The sequence below is a fragment of the Lepidochelys kempii genome, chromosome 11 (genome assembly GCF_965140285.1).
Source record: "Lepidochelys kempii isolate rLepKem1 chromosome 11, rLepKem1.hap1, whole genome shotgun sequence".
Taxonomy (NCBI): domain Eukaryota; kingdom Metazoa; phylum Chordata; order Testudines; family Cheloniidae; genus Lepidochelys; species Lepidochelys kempii.
The window spans coordinates 54,421,755-54,443,802 of record NC_136390.1 but is presented as its reverse complement, the minus strand read 5'-3'; positions in this window follow the sequence as shown (position 1 = coordinate 54,443,802).

Below are 22,048 nucleotides of genomic sequence, written 5' to 3'. Positions count from 1 at the left end.
AATCCACGGCTCGACAAAAGCTGGAATTAGCCAGATTTCAGGCTGAGGAAAAACAAAGGGAACATGAAAGACAGATAGAACTCATGCGGCTGAAGAAGGAGGAGAAGGAAAAAGAAAGGGAGGCAGCGAAAGAGGCAGAACAACACCAAGCGGCTGCTCACAGGAGAGCTTTGGAGGCAAGGGCCAAAGAACTGGAGGAAAAAGAGAGGAAGCATGTGGAGGAGATGGAGAAGATAAAGGCTCAGCAGAATATACCAACAAACCCTAGCAATCCTCCAGGTACCACTCCCCATCCCAGAAAGTTCCCCACCTACAAGGCAGGCGATGATACTGAGGCCTTCCTAGAAAACTTCGAAAGGGCCTGCCTTGGGTACAACATCTCTACTGACCAATACATGGTAGAGCTGAGGCCGCAGCTCAGCATGCACCTTAGCTGAGGTGGCAGCTGAAATGCCTAAAGAACACATGAACAAGTATGAACTGTTTAAATCCAAGGCGAGAGTCAGAATGGGGATAACACCCGAGCAGTCTCGATGGAGAATTCAGAGCCCTAAGGTGGAAACCAGATGTGTCATTTACCCGACATGCCTACCACATTGTGAAACATTGGGATGCCTGGATATCAGGAGCAAGTGTTGAATCTCCTGTAAATTTGCCCTTCCTACTGCAAATGGAACAATTCTTAGAGGGTGTTCCTGAGGAAATAGAAAGATACATCCTAGATGGGAAGCCCAAAACTGTAATCTAGGCAGGAGAGGTTGGAGCCAGATGGTTGGAGGTGGACGAGAAGAAGAAAACTGGTCGCAGTGGGAGCAGAAACCAGAAGGGACAACCCCAGACCACACCCTATCACCGGGGGCCGCCCAAAGCCCCACATACCTCCCAAAGAACCCTCCAGACCCCTTATCGTCCCACCACCCCGTTCTCCAGCAACCCTCCTCGCCCCAGTGACCCGTCAGCTGGACGATGTTTTAAATGTAACGATCTGGGGCATGTAAAGGCCAACTGCCCCAAGAACCCCAACAGATTGCAGTTCATTGCACCGGAATCACACCAGAGGTCCGCAGGCCCAGATACCTCCCAGATACCCTTGGAGCGGAGGGAAACTGTGAGTGTGGGCAGGAGGAAGGTTACCGCGTCGAGGGACACCGGAGCACAAGTGTCAGCTATCCATGCTTCCTTAGTGGACCCCATTTTAATCAACCCAGAGATCCAAGTGACGATTCAACCCTTCAAGTCCAACTCTTTCAATTTGCCTACAGCCAAGTTGCCTGTCCAGTACCAGGGCAGGTCAGGAACGTGGACTTTTGCAGTCTATGATGATTATCCCATCCCCATGCTGTTGGGGGAAGACTTGGCCAATCATGTGAAGCGGGCCAAGAGGGAGGGAATGGTCACCTGTAGCCAGGCTAAACAAGCCGTGAGGCCTAGCTCTATTCTGGAAACTTCTATCAGGACCCAGTCAGAGGTGATGGACCCGGACCTCAGGCCAATGTCTGCAACAGCAGTAGTGGATCTAGTCCCAGAGACCCAGACGGAACCAATCCCAGAACCGGAACCAGCCGAACAACCAACACCAGACCCATTGCCAGCACTGAATCCAGTACTTGCAACCTCAACACCAGAGGGCCCCACCGAACCTGAACTGGCAGCAGCCGATAACCCTACACAAGAGGCTCAGCCGGAGCCTGAATCCCAACATAGTGCAACAGCGGAAAGCGGTTCACAGTCAACGGAAACAGCCCCATCCCCTACATTGCTTCCAGAGGGACCAAGCCTAGGTTCCCTATCCAATGAGGAACTGATGTCTCCAGCATCAAGGGAACAGTTCCAGACTGAACAGGAAGCAGATGAAAGCCTCCAGAGAGCTTGGACGGCGGCACGGAGCAACCCACCGCCTCTCAGCTCTTCTAATCGATCCAGGTTTGTTGTAGAAAGAGGACTTTTATACAAGGAAACTCTTTCTGGTGGACACCAGGAAGACTGGCATCCTCAGAGACAGTTGGTAGTTCCAACTAAATACCGGGCCAAGCTCTTGAGCTAAGCCCATGATCACCCTAGTGGCCATGCTGGGATGAACAGGACCAAAGACCATTTGGGGGGGTCATTCCACTGGGAGGGAATGGGCAAGGATGTTTCTACCTATGTCCGGTCTTGTGAGGTATGCCAAAGAGTGGGGAAACCCCAAGACCAGGTCAAAGCCTCTCTCCAGCCACTCCCCATCATTGAGGTTCCATTTCAGCTAGTAGCTGTGGATATTCTGGGTCCTTTTCTGAAAAAGACACCCAAAGGAAAGCAGTACATACTGACTTCCATGGATTTTGCTACCCGATGGCCGGAAGCAGTAGCTCTAAACAACACCAGGGCTAAAAGTGTGTGCCAGGCACTAGCACACATTTTTGCCAGGGTAGGTTGGCCCTCTGACATCCTCACAGATGCAGGGATTAATTTCCTGGCAGGAACTATGGAAAACCTTTGGGAAGCTCATGGGGTAAATCACTTGGTTGCCACTCCTTACCACCATCAAACAAATGGCATGGTGGAGAAGTTTAATGGAACTTTGGGGGCCATGATACGTAAATTCGTAAATGAGCACTCCAATGATTGGGACCTAGTGTTGCAGCAGTTGCTCTTTGCCTACAGAGCTGTACCACACCCCTGTTTAGGGTTTTCCCCATTTGAACTTGTATATGGCCGTGAGGTTAAGGGGCCATTGCAGTTGGTGAAGCAGCAATGGGAGGGATTTACACCTTCTCCAGGAACTAACATTCTGGACTTTGTAACCAACCTACAAAACACCCTCCGAACCTCTTTAGCCCTTGCTAGAGAAAACTTACAGGATGCTCAAAAAGAGCAAAAAGCCTGGTATGATAAACATGCCAGAGAGCGTTCCTTCAAAGTAGGGGACCAGGTCAGGGTCTTAAAGGCGCTCCAGGCCCATAAAACGGAAGCATCGTGGGAAGGGCCATTCACAGTCCAGGAGCGCCTGGGAGCTGTTAATTATCTCATAGCATTCCCCACCTCCAACCGAAAGCCTAAGGTGTACCATATTAATTCTCTAAAGCCCTTTTATTCCAGAGAATTAAAGGTTTGTCAGTTTACAGCTCAGGGAGGAGATGACGCTGAGTGGCCTGAAGGTGCCTACTACGAAGGGAAAAATGCTGGTGGTGTGGAAGAGGTGAACCTCTCCATGACCCTTGGGCGTATGCAGTGACAGCAGATCAAGGAGCTGTGCACTAGGTACGTGCAAACTTTCTCAGCCACCCCAGGACTGACTGAACGGGCATACAACTCCATTGACACAGGTAATGCTCACCCAATTAGAGTCCAACCTTACCGGGTGTCTCCTCAAGCTAAAACTGCTATAGAATGGGAGATCCAGGATATGTTACAGATGGGTGTAATCCACCTCTCTGGAAGTTCATGGGCATCTCCAGTGGTTTTAGTTCCCAAACCAGATGGGGAAATACGTTTTTGCGTAGACTACCGTAAGCTAAATGCTGTAACTCGCCCAGACAACTATCCAATGCCACGCACAGATGAACTATTAGAGAAACTGGGACGGGCCCAGTTCATCTCTACCTTGGACTTAACCAAGGGGTACTGGCAGGTACCGCTAGATGAATCTGCCAAGGAAAGGTCAGCCTTCACCACACATCTCGGGCTGTATGAATTTAATGTACTCCCTTTCGGGCTGCGAAATGCACCCGCCACCTTCCAAAGACTTGTAGATGGTCTCCTAGCGGGATTAGGAGAATATGCAGTCGCCTACCTTGACAATGTGACCATATTTTCGGATTCCTGGACAGACCACCTGGAACATCTACAAAAAGTCCTTGAGCGCATAAGGGAGGCAGGACTAACTGTTAAGGCTAAGAAGTGTCAAATAGGCCTAAACAGAGTGACTTACCTTGGACACCAGGTGGGTCAAGGAACTATCAGCCCCCTAGAGGCCAAAGTGGATGCTATCCAAAAGTGGCCTGTCCCAAAGTCAAAGAAACAGGTTCAATCCTTCTTAGGCTTGGCCGGTTATTACAGATGATTTGTATGCCCCTATGTTTGGGGACGGCGTTTCCACCTGCAAACTGACCATGCTGAACTGAAGTGGCTTCACACCATCAAAGAAAATAACAAAAAACTTCTTCGGTGGAGTTTAGCTCTCCAAGATTTTGATTTCGACATCCAACACATCTGAGGAGCTTCTAACAAAGTGGCTGATGCACTCTCCCGTGAAAGTTTCCCAGAATCAACTGGTTAAAATCGTCCTTGAGATGTGGAAAATATTGTTAGTCTTTATGTACTTGGTAGTATATTTAGAGATGCATGTGTCTTATTAACTCTGTTTTTCCTAGAGCTCCAGGAAGAAATCCCAGCCAGTGTTTCACCCTGGCTGAGATTTGGGGGGCGTGTCATAAATATAAAGGGAAGGGTAAACCCCTTTGAAATCCCTCCTGGCCAGGGGAAAGCTGCTCTCACCTGTAAAGGGTTAAGAAGCTAAAGGTAACCTCGCTGGCACCTGACCAAAATGACCAATGAGGAGACAAGATACTGTCAAAAGCTGGGAGGAGGGGGAGAAACAAAGGGTCTCTGTCTGTCTATGTGCTGTTTTTGTCCCGGATAGACCACAAATGGAGTCTTAGAACTTTTAGTAAGTAATCTAGCTAGGTATGTGTTAGATTATGATTTCTTTAAATGGCTGAGAAAAGAATTGTGCTGAATAGAATAACTATTTCTGTCTGTGTATCTTTTTTGTAACTTAAGGTTTTGCCCAGAGGGATTCTCTGTGTTTTGAATCTAATTACCCTGTAAGGTATCTACCATCCTGATTTTACAGAGGGGATTTCTTTACTTCTGTTTACTCCTATTTCTATTAAAAGTCTTCTTGTAAGAAAACTGAATGTTTTTTCATTGTTCTCAGATCCAAGGGTTTGGGTCTGTGGTCACCTATGCAAATTGGTGAGGCTTTTTATCCAACATTTCCCAGGAAAGGGGCGGGGTGCAAGTGTTGGGAGGATTGTTCATTGTTCTTAAGATCCAAGGGTCTGGGTCTGTAGTCACTTAGGCAAATTGGTGAGGCTTTTTACCAAACCTTGTCCAGGAAGTGGGGTGCAAGGTTTGGGAAGTATTTTGGGGGGAAAGACATTTCCAAACAGCTCTTCCCCAGTAACCAGTATTTGTTTGGTGGTGGTAGTGGCCAATCCAAGGACAAAGGGTGGAATATTTTGTACCTTGGGGAAGTTTTGACCTAAGCTAGTAAAGATAAGCTTAGGAGGTTTTCATGCAGGTCCCCACATCTGTACCCTAGCATTCAGAGTAGGGGAGGAACCTTGACAGCATTATGTACAGTGACCTCCAGAAGACAGTTTGTAGGCCCTACAAGAATTTTAAGCGAAGTCAAAGGAGAGCAAGTGCACTTGAGTATCTAAAATGCAGGAGTTCTGCAGAAGGGTTAACAAAACTCCTGACTACCCAAAGCTACAGAGTTAGTTTGTGGGTAGGATTTATTGGTGACTCAAGGGGATAAATTTTAGACAGTAGCTTTCCCCTTTCCATGCTTATGGAGCTTGTTATGTTGTGAAGGCTATTTGTTTTAAAGATATTCCCATCATGTAATAATGAGGGATAATTCTAATAAATACTAATTAATAATTTGCCACTGAAATGCACTCATCTCTGAGATGGAAATGTTGTAGCCTCTGTATACCTAAGAGACTACACAACAGTATTTTGGAGAGCAGAGAAGAATAATTTATCTAACTGAACCTACACAGGGAATTTAAGAACAGCAGGCAAAATTTATTTACCTATGCTGGAACTTTGCCAGGACACAAAGGGTTATCACCCTTGCTCTTACAGTAAGTGCCATGGGATTTTTAATAACCATGAGTGATCAGCAGACCTGCCACATCTCACTCATTTTAGATTAATTCTAAGGTAGGTTTTTAAAACATTTTATCCTTGTAATGAAGGGTTCGATAATGTGTTTCAATATGAAGTCTGCTGCTTGCCGGGGGCTAAGATTCGCGATGTGACAGAGAGACTGCCGAGACTCATCAAGCCCTCGGATCGCTACCCCTTCCTGCTTCTCCATGTGGGCACCAATGATACTGCCAAGAATGACCTTGAGCGGATCACTGAGGACTACGTGGCTCTGGGAAGAAGGATAAAGGAGTTTGAGGCGTTCTCGTCCATCCTCCCCGTGGAAGGAAAAGGCCTGGGTAGGGACCGTCGAATCGTGGAAGTCAACGAATGGCTACGCAGGTGGTGTCGGAGAGAAGGCTTTGGATTCTTTGATCATGGGATGGTGTTCCATGAAGGAGGAGTGCTGGGCAGAGACGGGCTCCACCTTACGAAGAGAGGGAAGAGCATCTTTGCGAGAAGGCTGGCTAACCTAGTGAGGAGGGCTTTAAACTAAGTTCACCGGGGGAAGGAGACCAAAGCCCTGAGGTAAGTGGGAAAGCGGGATACCGGGAGGAAGCACAGGCAGGAACGTCTGTGAGGGGAGGGCTCCTGCCTCATACTGAGAATGAGGGGCGATCAGCAGGTTATCTCAAGTGCTTATATACGAATGCACAAAGCCTTGGAAACAATCAGGGAGAACTGGAGGTCCTGGTGATGTCAAGGAATTATGACGTGATTGGAATAACAGAGACTTGGTGGGATAACTCACATGACTGGAGTACTGTCATGGATGGTTATAAACTGTTTAGGAAGGACAGGCAGGGCAGAAAAGGTGGGGGAGTAGCACTGTATGTAAGGGAGCAGTATGACTGCTCAGAGCTCCGGTACGAAACTGCAGAAAAACCTGAGTGTCTCTGGATTAAGTTTAGAAGTGTGTGCAACAAGAGTGATGTAATGGTGGGAGTCTGCTATAGGCCACCGGACCAGGGGGATGAGGTAGATGAGGCTTTCTTCAGGCAGCTCACGGAAGCTACTAGATCGCATGCCCTGATTCTCATGGGTGACTTTAATTTTCCTGATATCTGCTGGGAGAGCAATACAGCGGTGCATAGACAATCCAGGAAGTTTTTGGAAAGCGTAGGAGACAATTTCCTGGCGCAAGTGCTAGAGGAGCCAACTAGGGGAGGCGCTTTTCTTGACCTGCTGCTCACAAACCGGGTAGAATTAGTGGGGGAAGCAAAAGTGGATGGGAATCTGGGAGGCAGTGACCATGAGTTGGTTGAGTTCAGGATCCTGACGCAGGGAAGAAAGGTAAGCAGCAGGATACGGACCCTGGACTTCAGGAAAGCAGACTTCGACTCCCTCAGGGAACAGATGGCCAGGATCCCCTGGGGGACTAACTTGAAGGGGAAAGGAGTCCAGGAGAGCTGGCTGTATTTCAAGGAATCCCTGTTGAGGTTACAGGGACAAACCATCCCGATGAGTCGAAAGAATAGTAAATATGGCAGGCGACCAGCTTGGCTTAATGGTGAAATCCTAGCGGATCTTAAACATAAAAAAGAAGCTTACAAGAAGTGGAAGGTTGGACATATGACCAGGGAAGAGTATAAAAATATTGCTCGGGCATGTAGGAATGATATCAGGAGGGCCAAATCGCACCTGGAGCTGCAGCTAGCCAGAGATGTCAAGAGTAACAAGAAGGGTTTCTTCAGGTATGTTGGCAACAAGAAGAAAGCCAAGGAAAATGTGGGCCCCTTACTCAATGAGGGAGGCAACCTAGTGACAGAGGATGTGGGAAAAGCTAATGTACTCAATGCTTTTTTTGCCTCTGTTTTCACTAACAAGGTCAGCTCCCAGACTGCTGCGCTGGGCATCACAAAATGGGGAAGAGATGGCCAGCCCTCTGTGGAGATAGAGGTGGTTAGGGACTATTTAGAAAAGCTGGACGTGCACAAGTCCATGGGGCCGGACGAGTTGCATCCGAGAGTGCTGAAGGAATTGGCGGCTGTGATTGCAGAGCCATTGGCTATTATCTTTGAAAACTCGTGGCGAACCGGGGAAGTCCCGGATGACTGGAAAAAGGCTAATGTAGTGCCAATCTTTAAAAAAGGGAAGAAGGAGGATCCTGGGAACTACAGGCCAGTCAGCCTCACCGGAAAAATCATGGAGCAGGTCCTCAAAGAATCAATCCTGAAGCACTTGCATGAGAGGAAAGTGATCAGGAACAGCCAACATGGATTCACCAAGGGAAGGTCATGCCTGACTAATCTAATTGCCTTTTATGATGAGATTACTGGTTCTGTGGATGAAGGGAAAGCAGTGGATGTATTGTTTCTTGACTTTAGCAAAGCTTTTGACACGGTCTCCCACAGTATTCTTGTCAGCAAATTAAGGAAGTATGGGCTGGATGAATGCACTATAAGGTGGGTAGAAAGCTGGCTAGATTGTCGGGCTCAACGGGTAGTGATCAATGGCTCCATGTCTAGTTGGCAGCCGGTATCGAGTGGAGTGCCCCAGGGGTCGGTCCTGGGGCCGGTTTTGTTCAATATCTTCATAAAGGATCTGGAGGATGGTGTGGATTGCACTCTCAGCAAATTTGCAGATGATACTAAACTGGGAGGAGTGGTAGATACGCTGGAGGGGAGGGATAGGATACAGAAGGACCTAGACAAATTGGAGGATTGGGTCAAAAGAAATCTGATGAGGTTCAATAAGGATAAGTGCAGGGTCCTGCACTTAGGACGGAAGAACCCAATGCACAGCTACAGACTAGGGACCGAATGGCTAGGCAGCAGTTCTGCGGAAAAGGACCTAGGGGTGACAGTGGACGAAAAGCTGGATATGAGTCAGCAGTGTGCCCTTGTTGCCAAGAAGGCCAGTGGCATTTTGGGATGTATAAGTAGGGGCATAGCGAGCAGATCGAGGGACGTGATCGTTCCCCTCTATTCGACATTGGTGAGGCCTCATCTGGAGTACTGTGTCCAGTTTTGGGCCCCACACTTCAAGAAGGATGTGGATAAATTGGAGAGAGTCCAGCGAAGGGCAACAAAAATGATTAGGGGTCTAGAACACATGACTTATGAGGAGAGGCTGAGGGAGCTGGGATTGTTTAGCCTGCAGAAGAGAAGAATGAGGGGGGATTTGATAGCTGCTTTCAACTACCTGGAAGGGGGTTCCAGAGACGATGGTTCTAGACTATTCTCAGTGGTAGAAGAGGACAGGACAAGGAGTAATGGTCTCAAGTTGCAGTGGGGGAGTTTTAGGCTGGATATTACAAAAAACTTTTTCACTAGGAGGGTGGTGAAACACTGGAATGTGTTACCTAGGGAGGTGGTAGAATCTCCTTCCTTAGAAGTTTTTAAGGTCAGGCTTGACAAAGCCCTGGCTGAGATGATTTAATTGGGGATTGGTCCTGCTTTGAGCAGGGGGTTGGACTAGATGACCTCCTGAGGTCCCTTCCAACCCTGATATTCTATGATTCTATGACAATTAAAATCTCCTATGTTTCTGAAATCTCACTTATTTAAGCTTTCACATCTTGAAAGCCCTGTATTAGGGAGTTCACTTTTATTTCTCAGAGCATATTATTGTCAATAACACTTTTTTTTATTTGTATAGTTTTTGTTCCTCAATGGAATTGTAAATTGCTGGTATAGTAATTGATTAATTTCAAGGTTGAAAATACCATTTATTTTTCTAAACCCTCATGAAGTTAGTAGGTAACATATGATTATACACCCCACACACGCTATTATATACAACAAAATCCTAGATTAAATTAATGTTCTTTAGAACAGTGCTTCTCAAGCTATCTGATGTGCAGGACCAGCAATTTTTTTCCCAATGTGTGTGCAGACCGGCAGCCGATGGCTCGCGGACTGGCACCAGTCTGCAGACCACCACTTTGAGAAGCACTGCTTTAGATGGCAAAGTTAAACACTCACAATTAAGAAATGCTAGATTTAAGGTTGCCCAGATAATTTTAATTTGGCCTCCTTTTTTGTCTTTAATTACATGACTACATTTTTTTTTTGCAGGACTCCTGGCTCATTCAGTCAGTATACTTTGTGAGGACTCTATGTCCAGGAATGAACTGATCCTTTTTTAATATACTTAAATGTACACACACACACACTCCCTCTCACCCTGTGATGAGGGTGTATAAACCCCATATTAGCAGTGTCAGAATTGGGAGAGCTCAGTTAGCCCATTTTGTGGCACCTGTAGGGGAGACAGGAAATTAAGGATTAGACCCAGGTGAGGAGATCCAGGCTGGGTGGTTCATATAAAGCAATGGTTCTCAATGGGGGGGTCCATCAACTCGTCTAGTGATTTGCTTAGCTTTACAACAGGCTACATAAAAAGCACTAGTGAAGTCAGTACAAACTAAAATTTCACAACAGGCAGTGACTTGTTCATCGTACTCTATATACTACACACTGAAATGTAAGCACAATATTTATATTCCAATTGCTCTATAATTATATGGTAAAAATGAGAGAAAGGAAGCAATTTTTCACTCATAGTGTGCTGTGACACTGTATTTTTATGTCTGATTTTTGTAAGCAAGTAGTCTTTAAGTGAGGTGAAACTTGGGGGTACACAAGAGAAATCAGACTCCTGAAAGGGGTATAGTAGTCTGGAAAGGTTGAGAGCCACTGGTATGAAGGAAGGACTGCAGGGCCACTAAGGAGGGTTGAAAGAGAAACAAAGTGTATTGGGATGCATGTAGCCTGGTAGGAAAGGCCAACAGGAAGAAAAGGGTCCAGGTGGCTGTGAACTGCTATGATAATGAAGAAGTTCAGCTTAACAACAAACTGGCAGGAAGCCACACAGGGAGAGAGACTTCCAGAGAGAGGAAAAAAAAAACAAACCTGGAGGCTGTGGTCCTGGGGAAAAGTGCCAGTGGACAGGTGGAGGTAGGAAGCAGTAAGGGCTTGTAAGGACCAGGTCTTAGCTGTTTAAACAAAGAGTCCTTGAGCTGGAATACAGAGGAGAGGGTGTGTCTGGTGACCCCTCCTATGCCCAGAAAGGAAGACAAGAACCCCCTTGGGGAAGAGGGGTCAAGGACTATACACCCCAAACTAAGACTCATGCTGATGACCTGATGCAGGGTCATGGGACTTCTGGTCTCTGGCACTCCATATTTATCTGGAAGAGGTCAGATTACAAATGAGCTGGTTAGATATGAGAATGGTGAGAAGAGCTTGATTGTCCTACACCCAACTAATTGTCTGGGGGAGTGGGGAGAACTGAGGCTGAATTACTTCAGTGTTGCATCCAGCTGTGAGAAGATGCCCTCTGGTGAGTTTGGTACATTACTCTCCCTATGTGTGCACATGCTATTCTGCCAGAGTTAATACAGTCCCTAACTATATTACTTCCTCACAGACCCTCCTTAAGGAGGGATCCCTATCTCTAAATGGATAATGGATGTGAGAAATCTCACAAGAACAGCCTTGCCTGCATTATTTTAATTTTTCTTTTGGTCTGACCTGGCTTTAGTTGAGTCAGAAATTCTGGGAAAATAGCACTTCTCAGGGTATGGCATTTTAGCACTTCCTCTTCTAGTCCTCAATAGAACCACCATGTTTAGAAGCAGCCACAAAGTATCCCAAACCTCTAATTTAAGTATCAACTTTTTCTAGCCCTTCGGTGTGAATTGGTGATGGAACGTTTGGTTTTATTTCATCCCAGCTGCTTTGCTCATCCATATTGGAAACAAATGTCCTTGTGTAGCAGATACATTGCTTCAGCAGAGACTAAATAACTGAAATGATCAGGTTTTTACGAATACTGTAACTGTCAGAACTATGATTGCTAAATTGTGGAAGGTGTGGGAGGTAATTTACAGGCTGGGGGGAGTGGCGGGAAAACCTCTGTAAAATTTGAAGAGCTGTATTCAAACTACTTAGTTAGTTATAACCATGAGCACCCTTTAAATATATGCTCTGGAAACTCTCCTTTCTCTTGTGTAGAAGAGAATGGAATTTATTTTGAAATAATTTAACACTCGCCCGAGAGTAGGCCATGGTGCTTGATTTTTTTATCAAGTAAAGTCTCAGTCACTGTCTCAAAGAGCTTCCAATCAACATTAAATTAATCATTTGTTTACCCCCTCATTGTTGCTTATGCACTGTTTAAATTGAAAATATGGAATTCTATGAAGTACTAAAATACTAGGAGCTACTAGGGGTTTAGTCTTAGGGTTTTTTAATTGATTTGAAAATTATATAATCTATATCCAATATTGAACTTCCCAAATGAGTTCAATTGATATATATAAACAGGATTCTGAAAACATTGTATTTCTTTTCAGTGAAAACATTTGATTTTCTCCTTACAACATGATATAAACAACTCTCTTTTCAGAAAGGTAGGAGCCTGCCTTTCGAGTGCGAGACTGTCAGGCTTTTAGAGTGCTAACAATCTTGAAAGAGGCACTTTTTTTTTAGTTTAAATGGTTCTTAAGTACTAAATTGGTCAATTTCTAAGCAATTTGATACTAATTACACAATTACTTTACTTTGATAAAGTACAAAAAGATACTTGAAGTATTTTTTTTTTGCCAGCTCTATGGAAGAATCAAGAACACTATTACTTTATGTGGTTAGAAATGTCTAATGATGAATTACTAGGAGTGAGTACCCTGAGTGCACTGGAGGAAGGTAGCTGTATTTTAAAATAAGAGCTGTTGAGCTGATAGGAGTGAGAAAAGCATTCAGAATGTATATTCTATGTCATAGGGTATCTCCTGGCTCAAATGGTCCAGGCTGACTGGGCCCAAGTATAAGTGGTTGAGGGGAAGGAGGTAAATGTGAATTAGTTACCACTATGTTCTCCTGTTTTTTTGGGTGCTGCTGGCTGGCCGAGGCCCTGGAAAAAAATATGCTAACCTGGAGGTTGTTCAGTTATATACCACCTGCCAACACTGAATTTTGGGGGGTGGCTGTTGGTTTTGGCCACAACCCTTTCCCTGGGCACACTCCTTACTCAAGGGTCAGGAGAAGGGATAGTGCAGTAGCTGCTTTATATGAATAGAGGATCACCCTATGCACAGGGAGTTCTTTGCTGGCTAGTGCTAGATTTAAAGATGGGTTTGTACCAACGGAATAGCAGCAAACAGCCTTAACAGACTGAGTCCAGCCCTGTGCCTTAAAGAATTTTTGTACATAAACAATAAAATAAGACAACATATCTCAGATTAAAAATCCATGGTATTTTGACATTGTCAAGTGCAGAGATTAAAATGAATGCTGCTCTTGAGAGAGAACTGCTGATTGTTCACGTCAAAGGCCAGAAGATAGCCATGGTCTCTTTCTGAGCAGTGCCATAGAAAAATCTGTAGGTTCTTGTATAGGTGGAAGAGAATCCAATGACTTAAGGGTGGCAGGCCCAATCAAACCTCTTCCTTATGTCTGGGACTCCCACTGGAACAACTTTCAGCAGCTGGTTACTCAGATTGTACCCCTAACTTTACACCACAAGTTTTCTCAGTCTACCACAAACCTGCTGTTCTCAGGTTGTCCAGGGTTTAATTCAATACAGAATTGGGCCTAATATGTGTGTCAAACAGACACATTGTTTGCTGCTGCTTTAATGTCTAGCAGATACTAATCTATAAGGCTAAATTTTCTATGTTGTAACCAGGCACGGCTTTAATGGAGCTTTGTCCATTTAGATCAGCAGAGAATTTAGCCCTAGTCTTTAGCTGCCTTAATGCTGTATCTGAGTAAAAAGAGGTGTTACTGCAAAGGGATTAATCCACAGTTGTAAGTTACACTGGCTCTTCCCCCCCCTTCTCTTCTCTTACCCCCCCCCCCCCAACAGAATTTCTGTGTGGATACCTATTTTGAGTCTCCATTAACATAGGCCAGAAATTTCATAAGGGTTCATGTCACAGGGTAGCTGGCCTTTGTAAAAGTACATAGGTCTCAGTCTATTGATGGCACAACTGATTTTCCTCCCCAGGTGGAGAGAGTTAAATTACATGACAGGGTTCTGTTGTGGGGCGGGGGAGGGAATAGGCCTTGGGTGCATATGGCTCTAAAAACACACACAGCTTGCGAACAGCCAAGAGGTAACCTGTAAAGCCAAGCGCTAGGAACCGTCTCCTGCAATGGGCTCAGAGGAAGGCAGCCATGGCTGAGTAAAAATTCTGTCTGGAAGCTTTCTTCTCCTTTTGGTGGAGAAGGCAAAGATGACAGTTCAGGGTTTGTATCTCTTACAGGGGGTCAGAGTAAGACAGTACTTCAGGAAGCAGAGGCTGTGGTGAACTTATGATTGGAAGGGAAGACTGAATTTCATGTTGTTAAACTAGACCCCAAGAGGGGTTGTTCTTACTGGACTTGTGAACATCTCAACTGAGTATTTGAGTCTAAGAAGGGAAAGGAAGGAAAATGCTGCAGAGCTGCCACTGCCATAGGGAGCTGTTGGGAAGCAGTTGACCTTGGTAGAGGTCAGCTGCCACAATCAGTGTTTTCACTTTCAGAAGAGCTCAAATCCTGTTTTGGTACCCAAATAAGTGCTTGTGTTTCACAAGAACATGCTGAGCTCTCTTGAAAATCTGACCAGACACAATGACGTTTTCTGCTGGGTGATGACGATATTTGAATCCTGTCCCTATTTAAGTGCATAAATGGGAGCAAAGCTGTCTTGAAAATCTGGCCCCAGTTGTGAATGCTGAGTGTACATTAGAAAATCTGGCCCTAAACTCTGCCATATCAGTTAAGACTGTAACTACTCTTGTCTTTCCTAGTCTAGCTGTTTTCTCCTGCTACAGAACAGCATTTCACCAATATATTTAAAGCAGCATATCTTTCCTCTTTCTTTCTCACTTGCAAATACCTCTTCTTCATTCCAAATGGGAAGCAGATTACTGCTTATGTATAAAAATACGTTCCCCTTCTTACCCACCCTCTTCCTGTCCTTATTTTAATCTCTAACTCATAGAAAAACCAAATCTCTCCTAGCATTTTTAGTCGTCTTGCTAGGGCTGCCACCTTTGCTTAAATAATTGATTCCAGACCCAAATCCTGAATAAGCTCTGAATCTATAAGTTGCCCATTGTGTAGAAAGTACATGTTTTCATAATGATGGTTTGGAATAATACAATGGCTTGTTGCTGGTACAGTTAAATTTGGAATTATTGAATTGCTTATTGCTTTAAAGCAGTTACTACTGCTGTAAGCTTTGACAGACCAGAAAAGCCTTATTCAAGCTCACAAACATCTACAATAGAAATGATACAGCAACTATAAAAATACCAATATATAGCCCACAAAAAAGAACAGAAGTAAAAATGCCCTCTGCTTTGCAATCCATTTCCGTGAATACTTAGACTTCATGGGATGTCTTCATTTTATAGAAGAACATCACTTTACCATACTCGAGCAACAATATTCTTTGCAGTTCTGCTGATATTTGAGAACAGTGACTACCTATAAATACAGACACCTATTGACAGTCATTCAATTTTCCAACAACAGATAAAAAGACTGGGGCTCAAGAATAGTGAGACAATGTTAGGTCAAACAATAATTTGTATCTTGAACAGGAAACTGAAAAGCTCAGTTAAATGCAATGTAACACAACAATGAAGCCACTCTCAACTGTAGAAACTTTAACTTGACCTTAGAAATATTTCATAGACCATGAAAGGAGGCAAGTATTGGAGTTAAGGAACTAGACTGTTATTCAGTTGAACTAAAGCATTCCTCTGATCTTGGGCAAGTTACTTTCAAAAATCTAAATGTTTGGGCACCTGAAGATATAGATGTGTGCTTAGCACTATTTTTAAAATCACACAGGTGCTTAACTCCCACTGAAATCAATGCCTTAGTTACTCCTCTGTAAAATGAAGAAATATTCCTCTACGTCACACAAGTGTGAAGATAATGCTGCTACTCATTATGAAATGCTGCCATGGTAAGGACGATATAAAAGCCTGTGAATAAATAAAAAGTCCCCTCTTTTATTATTCTGCAGTTGCAAAATTTTTCCTCCCTATTGTTACTGAATAAATGTGTGGCTTCAAAGCAATCTTAGCTATTGTCTGACAATTTTCTCCCTGTGTCTCAGTCCAGCGAGTAGGTGGGAAGCAGCATTCTGCAGTAGCTGTTTCATATACAACATGCACTTAACAAAATGCCCCTTCGCTCCCACTGTGACTCTATGGGTCACCCAGGCCAGTAAGAGGTTCAGTCAACACCTGCCATGCAATTCTGGGAGACTTAGATGCTATGCAATGGTGACTCACAGCTCTGATATCCATAGCAAGCATGAAGGTCACACTGTGGTTTCCACTATCCAGTTACTCTTTGCAGGGGACCCTCAACAATCTTTCCACACACTGCACTGAGCTGGTTCATAGTAAAAGTAAAAAGTTAACAAAAAAGATCATAAATTCCTTCCAAGTAGAAGGAATAGGAATAGAAATGGTTACAAACAAACAACAAAACTATGCTTCTAAGACTAAAGTTTAACTTAATGAGAGTATTTTGCAGTTTTCTCACTGCAGTCATTCTTCCAGGATGGCTGGCCAACAGAGTCCAAAGTGCTTGCCTTCTTTGTTGCCTTCAGTGAAGGCTAACACAAAGTCCTTTTCCCATTCCATATATCCCTCCAAAGTTTACTGTCCTGGTGTCAAGATCCAGGAAGGGATTCAGTTTCCTGTCTCCTGTAGCAGGGTGAGCCCTCTTGACCAATGTCCCCTCCTGATGAGTCACCATGTGAGGCTTCCTGCTGCAATTTTGCAATGCAAATGAAGTCTTCCCACCCCTGCCTGTGAGCTGATTGCTGTGTTTACTGCTGATGTATCCCCACTGTCCATGACAGATGAGGGAATTCACAACCCTTTGTCTATCAAAACTTCTAACTTTTATTGTCATGACTAAGGTGTTTAGAACAGGCACATTTCCAGCACATCTGTATAGTTCATTGTATAGTAACTGTACATGCATACTGCATGAATATTAATCACAAGGAAGTTATTAGTTTTCCAGTGACCTAATACAAGACACCTTCTACATAAATATTGACTACAGGGTGTGAGGTCCACTGAGCTGGTCAGGTCAGCTGAGACTCACTGCTACATACCATGGAGCCACTTCGCTCTCTGGCTTTGGTGTGCTCTTAAGGTCACACCCATGCCTTCAAAAATAGACACAGACCAGTCGCTGAGGAATCATGCTCCACCAGGATCTTGGCATAATGCTAGCCCTGAATTGCTTCCCCACAAATGCAATGGTTCCATCCTCACAATCCCCCTGGATCTGCTGCAGCCCAGAGTCCTTTGCAGGGAGACCCTGTAACTTTCTGACCAATCTAGAATTGTCTTGGATCTTAACAGCAAAGGAGGCAGGTGTCCCAAGCTGCCCCTGAAACTCCCCCTAAAGGAGATTTTTGTTCTCCAGCGTGAAGGGGGAATCATGAGAGAGTTTAGTCTCTATTAAATACATTCGACTATACTCCCCATGAGGTTTGAAGTGATAGTGACCATTGCCCCTTGACCCCATATCTGTTTCTCCTCTTCCTCAAATATTCAATCCTCAGTGCTACCAGGCTCCATGTCATCCAAGGCAGTGTAGATGTGAGGAAAATGGTGACTGAAGCAGCTGCAACTGTTATATAAGTCTGTGGCATTTGCACAGACAAAAAAAAATCAGCCTCCATTTTGGATGGTGGGGTTCTTGACTGCTGGGGACAGAACAGACTGTGGTTGGGAGAAGCTTATAACAAGCTGCTATTGCTGCATTAAGTACAGGTTAAATAATAATGCCTTAAGTTCTGCCTTAAGAGCCATACATGGACCAGGGAGGCATCTGCCTCCTCCCCCTTTGCATGAGGCGGGGAACAGCATCACGGAACAATCAAGCCTTGTAGTCATTTGCTCAAAAGACTGCCAGTAGAGGATGAAATAAGATAAAGTGGGAACTGAGGCAATCCTTTCTGTGCCACATGGTAACGCACTTCAGTAGCATGAAGGTTCAGATTTCCAGTACGTGTCACCAAAAAATATAAAACCTGAGAGTATGTGGGCAGTAGGCAGCAATTTGATACGGTCATCAGTTTTCACTCAAAACTCGTATGTAAGTCAATGGGAGCTGCTGGGTCCTTAGTACTTCTGAAAATCAGGCTACTTAATAAAGCTCTTCTGGATTTAAGAGCCTCACTTCAGGCTTTTGGAAACTTTGGTTGCTATGAATTCTGGTATTATACATCAGGCTTCTGCTTTTAGGTTTTAATTGATAAAACACGCCCAATAAAAAAGTGTTTGTTGATGAACACCAGAAATTTAAGGGCTTGTCCACACAGCAGTAATGTGGACTATCAGTGTGTGATTTCTAAAGTGCATTAATGGGTTGTGCATTAATTAGTCCACATAGACCTTGCTAGCATGCATTAAAGATTCCTCAGCATGCTTAATTTTAGTAATACCACACTAGAACATACTAGGAAACATTACAAAAAGATGACTTATTACAATATACTCTTATAAGGAGTAATATGTAGTATGTACAAAACCCCCTGATCTTCAACTTCTAAAAATTCTATTTGCTACAAATAAACTTTCAAAATGAAATTAATACACCCCCCCATTTAAAAAAACACCCAGAATTCCATTTCATGTGCTATTTCTCCTAGATTAGTAGTTTTCAACCTTTTTTTTTGTCATTTGTGGACCCCTAAAAAATGTCAACTGTCAGTGCAGACCCCTTTGGATGTCTTAGACATAGGCTGCAGACCCCTGGGGTCTGCGGACCACAGGCTGAAAACCATTGTTTTGACCTAGTACCATATGATATTCTGATTTGAAAAACAACAAAACCTCTAAATATCAATAGAGAGCACGTCTTAAATAGGTTAAGAACTTCCTAACTGACAACTACTTTGAGATCTGCCAATGGGGAATCCCAACAGAATGGGGGTGTTTCTAAGTGGATTCTGCAGGGATCAGTACTATGATTGATGCTAATCAATGTTTTTATCAATATTGGATATCAAATATCACTGACATTTGCAGATGACAAAAAGATTGGCAGAGTGGTAAGATAGATCAGGACAGTCACAAGAATGATCTAGAATGCTTGGTTACCCATTCAAACCTAGTGTGTCTTTAATACAATTAAATATGAAGTTCTACATCTTGTAGTAATCAATGCAGGCCAAACCTAAAGAATAGAGACCTCTAGCCTGGAAAGCAGGCACTCTGAAAAAGATCTAGGGGTCACAGTGAGCAAGCAACTCAGTATGAGCTTCCCTGCAACTCTGTGCTCCCCCCCCCCCCACACAGCCCCTTCAAAAAGTTAATGTGGTCATTGAATGTATAAACAGGGGAGTAGTGAGTATAAGGAAGTAGGTGATTTTTATCTCTGTATAAAGCATTAGTGAGAATACTTAATGTCAAAAAATTGGAGAGGGTGCAGAGAAGAGCCACAAATATGATTTGAGGACTAGATTAAAATGTTGCATAGTGAAAGACTTAGAGCCCAATCTGTGTAGTTCATTAAAAAGACTAACTTGATTTGATTAGTTTACCTTCATAAGGAGAAAACCCTATATATTAAATGGCTCTTTAATCTACCAGAGAAAGGCATAGCAAACACCAATGGCTGGAAGCTGAAGTCAGCCAAAATCAAATTGGAAATTAGGCACACTATTTTAACAGTGAGGATGATTGTTCCAATTGTTAAACTACCAAAGGAAGTGGTGGGTGTTCTCTCTCTTTCTCAGTCTTCAGATCAGGTCTGGAAGCTATGGTCCAGCCAAACACAAGCTATTGGGCTCAATAATAGGGTAACTGGTTGAAATGCAATGACCTATTTTGTATAGGAGGTCAGACCAGATGATCCCTGCTGGGATTAAACACTGTGAATCTCTGAAAGGTAAACCTCTCAATTTAATCCAAGTAACAGATTAAAGTATATTTTTGTCCCAATGTCCTCTTCTGTGCATAGACTTTAGGGATGATAGAAACATGTTTTATTTCACCCCTGGTATTTTTCAATAGTAATACTAATTTCTACAGAAGTATTTATTGAGTGGATAAAGGAATGACAAATCAACAAGACACTATTCTGCTGTGTGGGAATGGAGAGAATCCAAATCAGTGGGTGTGGACAGTCTGTATGTGAGAATGGTACTACCTGTGGGCTCCCTGCATCCTGTTGTGAAGAAGGTGTTGGTAATGAAGTGCTTTGTTTTGGGGATGGAACTATTTGATTTGCTTTAGTAGTGATACTAATATAGCCCAAGGTTCAGTGTGCTTCAGTAACAGTGGTGGGAACTACCAATCATAGTCTACAAACTGTTGCATTTGGAGAGAACTTCCTGGTTCCTGCCAAAAGTCCCTCTGCAATGCCATCAGGAAGTTTTAGTACTGAACTAGGAGAATGAGGCAAAAAGAAGGCGGCTGGACTATAACCCTGTTTTCTATTTCCCTACAGAATAAAACTTTGTTCCTGGTGGTTTGCCTGTATGGGTCTGGTCTGAGGTGCATACACACTGGCACACAACTTAGAAAACATTGGGAAATCTCAGGCTCAGTCCCCCAAAGTTGTGTAAAAGCCACAGGGCAAACTTACCCTATGTTGAACAACCCAGTACTGGGATGGTGAACAGGAGAGGGCATTACATTAACGTTGACCATTCCACACTTAAGGAGCATTAGATGCATCCCTTTGTTACCTCTTAGTTTATTGATACCTTTACCTCAGCACTTAATTCCTTTCAGACTGCAGTATAACACTTTGGATTATTAATTATTACTGGCTGTGCGGGTGTTTCTGCATGCATTCCCTATAAATAAGCAAAGGCAATTAAATATTATTGCACACATCAGGCATTGAGCATCACTTTGCCTATATTTTGTGTAGAATGTAAAAAGTACTATAAAGTAAATGGTGTAATGTAAATAACATTGCATGGTTTGTTATAATACCGATTTGTTTTTAAACATCTTTCCCCTTTAAAAGAAATCATTAACCTTCCATAACTGGGATGAGAATATCACCCTTGTTGAGATTTAATACTGAGCTAACTAATTTGCACAGTTTTTGTTGTCATAGGTTTTTTTTTTTTTTTTTGCCCCCTCCTGTCTTTCACAAATAACTGAAGTAAACGTGATAGGTTTTGGAGAACCATCTGTCATGTGTGGTATCACATCCCCAACTCAGACAGAAAAATGGTCTTGTGATAAACAAGTAGGCAGTTTAGGAACATAAAGTGCTTAAACCTATGAAGAAAACAGCTTTCCTTCTCTCTTCTTCCCCCCTCCCCCAACCAAGCTGGCTGATACGATATAATCACTTCCAGCATTTCAGTCTTGGTGATAATTCTGTCAAACTAACTAGAGTAAATAAAATAGGCAAGGACAGAAAAAGGTCTCAGCTCTGTTATTAATAGTCAGTAGCTGAACTTTCATAATGGCTTCAAGGTTTTCCTTGGTAAGGTGAATGTTACATTCGCAATTTGGATAAGTGAAACACTGAATGCAGCTTCCATAGTGAATACGTTTCTCCCCCCCTCCCCCCCCTTTTGGAAACGTGTTCCACAGTATTAATAAAAAGTGCAGGTGTCAGTTTGCTGATAGTAATTGGGATGAAGGATACTCCAGGTAATTACAATGATTCAAATATGCTAAATACACAGTACTTAGGGTTTTGGATCAACTGTAAACAGTTGTGGTTTTAAAAACAAAAACAAACAAACAACAAACCACAACTACAAAGTGATGTTGATGTTCAAGGAAATAATGAAATCCTTGCCTGAATCATACTTTCTATAACTGGTTTCTAATGTCATGTCCAGTGCAGCCAGTCTGAGCTTTAAGTTTTGCAAGTTAGGACTTGGTTTTCATATAGCACTGCTGGCCCTAAAACTCAAAGGAAGATCATACATTAAAGGGGAGTCCCAGGATATTTGAGAAATGGGTAGTGGTATCTATACCTATCTATACACCCTTTCCTGCAGCTACCTTAACTGGTATTGCTTGGGCTTCTCTGTACCCCACTGATCCCTGATGGCCATATTGGCCATGTGGGATTGTTGGATGCTGGCACAAATTAAAGAAAGCTTCATTATTTTTGGATAACACTACAGGACTGGCCCATCTGACAGTCAGCCCAAGACTGGGGGAATGCATATG